Source organism: Empidonax traillii, unplaced genomic scaffold, assembly GCF_003031625.1.
Source record: "Empidonax traillii isolate 1590-97213 ecotype Southwest subspecies unplaced genomic scaffold, ASM303162v1 scaffold523:size469459, whole genome shotgun sequence".
NCBI classification, from domain to species: Eukaryota; Metazoa; Chordata; class Aves; order Passeriformes; family Tyrannidae; genus Empidonax; species Empidonax traillii.
Window position 1 is genome coordinate 202,292 of NW_020955716.1, and position 5,752 is coordinate 208,043.

Genomic DNA, 5,752 nt, shown 5'->3' on the forward strand with positions numbered 1-5,752 from the left:
TTTTTTTTTTTTTTTTTTTTTTTTTTTTTTTTTTTTTTTTTTTTTTTTTTTTTTTTTTTTTTTTTTTTTTTTTTTTTTTTTTTTTTTTGGTTGTAATTTTTTTTTTTTTTCCCCGCCGGGTTTTTGTTTCCTTTGAGAACACCCCGTGTTTGTGTTGCTCTTTCTCCGCGGCACAAAGTCCCTCTCCGTTTCCTCGGCCGGGGGCTCGAGCGAGCGTCAGATCTCGGCAGAGCGAAGTCGCAAAGGTCGCGGGTCACCCGAGGGCATCGGGGACAGACAAAGTCTCTTCAGCCGCTAATGTAAGCCGGGGTAACGGCACGCTGAAAGCGCATCCACTTGAGACTATCTACAAGGCACTCAGCCCTCTCTAAGGGCTTATAATGTTGACTCTCCTGTCATTGGATCCAACCTTACTATAAGCCCTGGAGGTATGAGGGGCTTAGAGACATTCATTCAGAAAAATAAATCCCCCTGCTACCATTCTCTTCATGAAGATAAATATACCACAAACAGAACAAGGAAAGAGGCTGAACTCCTGATCTCTGCTCTGGCAGCTTCAAAAATTGCCATTAAAAAAAAAAAAAATAAACAAAACCCAAAACCAAAAAACCCCACTTTATTAGGCTCCTTTATTATTTGCCATTAAAACATGCAACACAGTTTATGAGTCTCCAAAGCAGTTTATTAGTATATTTTACTAGCAAAACTTGCTCTCAGTTCAATGCCATTTCTAGCCCGCTCTAAAGAGAAAATTTTGCAAACAAAATGGGGTTTGTTTGTATTTGAACTCTCTGCTTCTTGAGGCGTTGCAACCCGAGCTGCTTCAGCCCGGGGAGGGTTTGTGTTCCCTGCTGGAGGGGTTATTGCTCGCTCCAAACTGTGGTGTTAAATCTGGGAAGGCTCCTTGGCCAGCAGGACCACGGCTTGGCCAGGGCTCTACAGACACTGGGGGATCTGGAGCACCAGTTCCCAGCCTGGAAAGACTTCCCAGGCACCACAGCACGTGGTGTAAGACTGTCAGCCCTCCTGGTAACCTGTTTTAGCCTCTGTATTCCTGCCCAAAGCTGTGTCAAACTGGAATGAGGGGCTGGTGTCCCACCTGCGTGGGATGGGTGTGTTTAGCTGCTACTCAGCCTCGAGGAAAACAGGCTGCTCCGTGGCCCAGCTGGAGATTCCACCTCAAATCTTGCTGAAATACCCCACAGCCCTGGTTGCACTTATGGTGGATGTGGATCTTTGCAGATTTCCGGATTTTTCCCAAGAAAGGTGCCTCAGTGTCCCCTGGGAGTTCAAAGAGCAGCAGGTTGCCTCTGAGTCCCTGTTTTTAAGTGTATCCAGCTTGGCATGTTCCCAGCAGACACAGGCCCAGTGAGGTGCCTTCTCCAGAGCATCAGCTGCAAGGTTATGTGGCCAGAGCAACCTGCCCCATCCCTGTTAGAGCTGCCCAGGAGCTGCTCTGAGACTCAATGAGCCCAGAAAGGGGGACATGGAGAAGTTCTCCAGCAGAGGAAAAGCACTGCCAGGTCTCAGCTCAACATGTCTGGGTGTCAGCATTTCTTCTCCCACTCCTATTATGGTTAGGTCCCTCAAAAAAATCACCCAGACCACTGAATTGGCGGAATTTTACAATTTAAGTTGACCCAGCTCTGGATGAAGATGTGAGTTTTAGACCATCAGGTTTTGCCTTCAACTCTCAGCTGTTACAGCATCTTGAAAGCAAAGTCTGAGAGAATCAGCTTTGAAACGTAACAAATTCTTTTTCCCTTTAAGAAAAATATCCTGGTGAATGCGGGTGCTCTTGCAAACAGACTTCCCTCCTCTACCTCCACCTGCTCATTTTCTGGCACAGTGGGGGCAGCAAGTCACTGCCACTGGCAAGGATTGGGGGCAGGAGGGAACCAGGCTGTGGGTGTGGTGTGAGGTGCTCAGATCTCAAGGGAGAAAACATGCCCAAAGAGGGACAGTTGTTGCCTTGGGGAGGGAAAAGGCTGAACTGATCAAACTGCTGATCTAAAAGAGGAATAATGGGATTTTGTGGGATTCACACTGACGCTCAGATGAGAGGAGACTCTCTGGTTGCCTCTTTTCTTTCGAGCCACTGAAGAATTTTAAAGCCCCTTTAAAATCTGCTTTGGCTGAGCTAATTATTATCACAGGAGTTATGAGACAAAAGCTCAATGGCTTTTCCAGTGGCTCTTCAACAGTTTCTGGGCTGCCTGGACAACAAGAACCAGAGCTCCCTTTTTCATTGCCATACTCCTTCGAAAAGTTTTCAACTGCTGATCCTCACTTTAAGCCTTACAGGAAACACAGGCAGGCAAGCTGGGTGCCCATCACCCTGGCTCACTCTCAACCCCACAGCCTGCAGCATCTGCACCTCTGGCCTGCACAGCTGTTTCCTTTTCCACAGAGCATCAGGGGAGAAATAAATGTCACAACAGAGTATCCAGTTTTTGAGCAGCGAGACAGGCAACCTAGAGGGAGCAGCAGCCAGCCAAGGCTATCCAGTGACTCATTCAAGGAAGCCATTCACACCTTCTCCCCAAGGAGAGCGCTGCCCTGGGAAGTGACTGGCCCCAGCACAGAGAAGTGCTTGTGGGTTTTCCATCTGAGCAGCTCACGTGCTCCCAGGACACTGGGAAGCCCCCCAGTCCTTCAGCCTTTGTTCTCCACCAGGGCTTCAGGATCTTCCCAGTTTGATAAGCTGACTTTTTTTGCCTTAGGAGAAGCGATAATCACATGTTGGTTTTTTTTTTTTTTAACCAGGGCTACCCAAGGAAAGGCAAAAAGCAATAAGTAAAGTAATAAATAATAAGCCAAAAAGGGAAAAGAGCAATATAAGCTGTTTAGGGTGGGTATTTTTTTCAAAAGCTACACAGGTGACCTGGGACCTCATTCAGCCCCTCTGAGACTGATAAACCTTCAGTATTCCCCAGGAGGGAGAATTTCCTCACTCCCAAGCAGAATGTGCATGAAACATGGAAACCAGCTCTCAGTGCCCTTGCTGGACATGATTCCATTAGTTATTCTATATAAGAATTAATTCCATTAATTCCACTAGCCCTCCCATTCCCCATCCCTGCCCAGCCCAGGGCCTGTGGGGTGTGTTGTGGACGCCACTCTCCAGCAGTGAAAGTTCCTTGTCCCATCCCTCCATCTCAGAGGTGAAAACCTTTTTCCCTTCTTTTTAGGAAACCTCTGCTAAGAAGAAGCTGCTGACGGTTTAAGGAAGACAAAAATAGATGGTGCTGATGGCTGGAAGGTGTCCTACAGCAGAATGGGAGTTGCTGGCTCCATCCTGCAGGTCCCAAGCCCACAGGCTGGTCCTTGAGGGACCCCCAGAAGTTGCACTAACCCTCTGTGGTGATCTCTTTTGCACTGTTTTTAGAGGGTCCTCCAAGGTCCTTTTTCTTCTCTGTGACTGAACAGCCGAACAAAACCTTTCCAAGGATTCAGGGAGAGGTGCCTGATGGACAGCCAGGAAATGGGAGTGATCGATCAAGCGCTGATGGCCACAGCGCTGCCAGCCGGGGCTCAGGTTTCGGGACAGGGGCTGGTAATGGAGCACCTCTCCTTTGTGCTGCCTGGACAGCTGCCTGCACGGGCAGCTGCCTGCCTTCCTCTGCAGTGGGCAACCAAGAGTCTTCCTGCCATGCAGCACCATCCCTGGGGAAGCAGGAGCCATCCCTGGGGAAGCAGGATCCATCCCTGGGGAAGCAGGAGCCAGGGTGGCCCGTGCAGGCTCCAGCTGGGTGGGATAGAGATCCATGGGGCTTTTTCCACCACTGGAGCTGCCTTCTCCTGTAGCATGAAGGAGGGCCCACCACATTCCCTCAGACTGACTTCACCAAACACGGTTATTTTATGTCAGGAGAAGGAAATAGGGAAAAATCTTCAGTGCTGAATGGTCCTTGCCCATGGGAGGAGTATTTGAACTGGGCGATTTTAAGGTCCCTTCCAACCCAAACCATTCTGTGGTTTTCTGACTCCATGAAATCAATCACAGGTGAGCTGAAACGGGCAGTTGTTGTCAGATGTCCCTGTGGCTACACCACAGGGCTGGTACTGTGAGATTTTAATTCCCATCTTCCCCCTGGCTGACGCCTGTCACTGATGGGGTGACACTCACTGTCTCCCAGGCGAGCTGTGAGCACATCCACCGCCTTTTGCAGGGGCAGACACCAAGAACAGACACCAGGTCAGGGATGGCTGGTGCCTTCACCACGTCCCCACACAGCACCAGTGCCAAATTTGCCATAAGGAAACACCATTTCAACTGGCATCAAGCAATGTGGGATTTTATGTGGGGTTTGATGAGTGTCTCATAAGCTGTGCATCCTGAGCTTGGCTCTGATGGGAATTCTGAGGGAAGGCAAGGCATGTTTTCCCCCACAGCCTTTCTGATTAATATTTTGGGCTTGTCCTCTCTTTCTCCCCAGAGCTGAGTTTGAGATGAGGCTCTGATCCAGCAAGAAGAAAGCAACTCCCTCTTCTGATTTCTGGGGTGTGAGTGGGAGCAGAGCAGCACCTGCAGTCCACAACCTACAAATGGGCCAGGACAACTCAGGGCCAAGGTAACTTTCTGATGAGCAAATGCTCCTCACTTCTCTTCCCCTTTCCCTTCTCCTGGCCCCTCTCCATCTCCCCTGATCCTGGAGGTGAGCACTGGGCACTGACAGCTCCCCCGTGCCAGTGACACCAGGATGTGCAGGTCCCCTGGCTGGCCCCTGGCTCCTCTCCCTCCCCACCTCCAGAAGTCATCTATTTTGTTGTGTGTACACACAGAAAACAAGGGGCTGCCCCTTGTTCTCCTCCAGCCATGACACATCAAATTATCCAGCCTCCAAATATCCCATCTGGCTGTTAGTTTTTAGCTCTTTTTTTTTTCTTTTTTTTCCCCCTTCTAGGTTGTTTCTGCTTTCCTCCTCCTCCTCCTCCTTTCTGTGCTCCCCAACCCATGTGTAAAAGTAGCAGGGGGGCCTTTATTAAAGGCAAAGCCCCACGGCAGCAGCTTCCCAGCCAAACTGCTCTTGTATTACTTTTTGATGAGTTTTCAATTTAGGCCTTTGCAGACAGGGGGAAGAAGGCGACTTGAGAGACAGAGGGGGGAAAAAAATGCAACAGATGGGGCCGATTGTGCTCTCTAGGCAAATTAAGGAAGACATCTGTAGCTCCCAAATACTGGTGGTCTAAAGCAATTAGTCCCCTGTGAAAAGGGGCCTCTCTGAGCCTCCTCCAGCCAATCGGCGCCCCGGCAGCACTCACGTTACAATGGCCTTGACCACAATTCACTGAGCCAAAAAAAAGAAAGATTAATCCAGGAGGAGCTGTGCGGCCAGGCTGGAGTTGCTAGGCTTAAAAGGGAAGGTTACGTCCGTTTCTGCCTGAGTTTGGAGCAGAAAAGCAGCGAGGGGGGATTTTTTTTTTTTTTTTTTATCCTTCTTTCCGCTGGTCACCCACAGCGTACCTGGTCTGAATCTGAGTTACTCTGTGTGTGTGTGTGTGTGTGTGTGTGTGCACATGTCCCTGTACCAGGAGAGAGCTGTAAGCTGTAAATTGCTCAGGGACTCCAATTTTCCAGTGGTTTGTTTGGAAGGTGACGGATGAAGACGCAAACCCCCGCGGTCGGAATCGTCTCCCCCAGCCCCCTTCGGTCCCCCCTCCACCCCGAATAAAGAGAAGCTGTTATATGATAAGACCCCTCTGTAAGTGATAATTACAATGATTGTTATGATGCCAGGGTTCTGCTTTT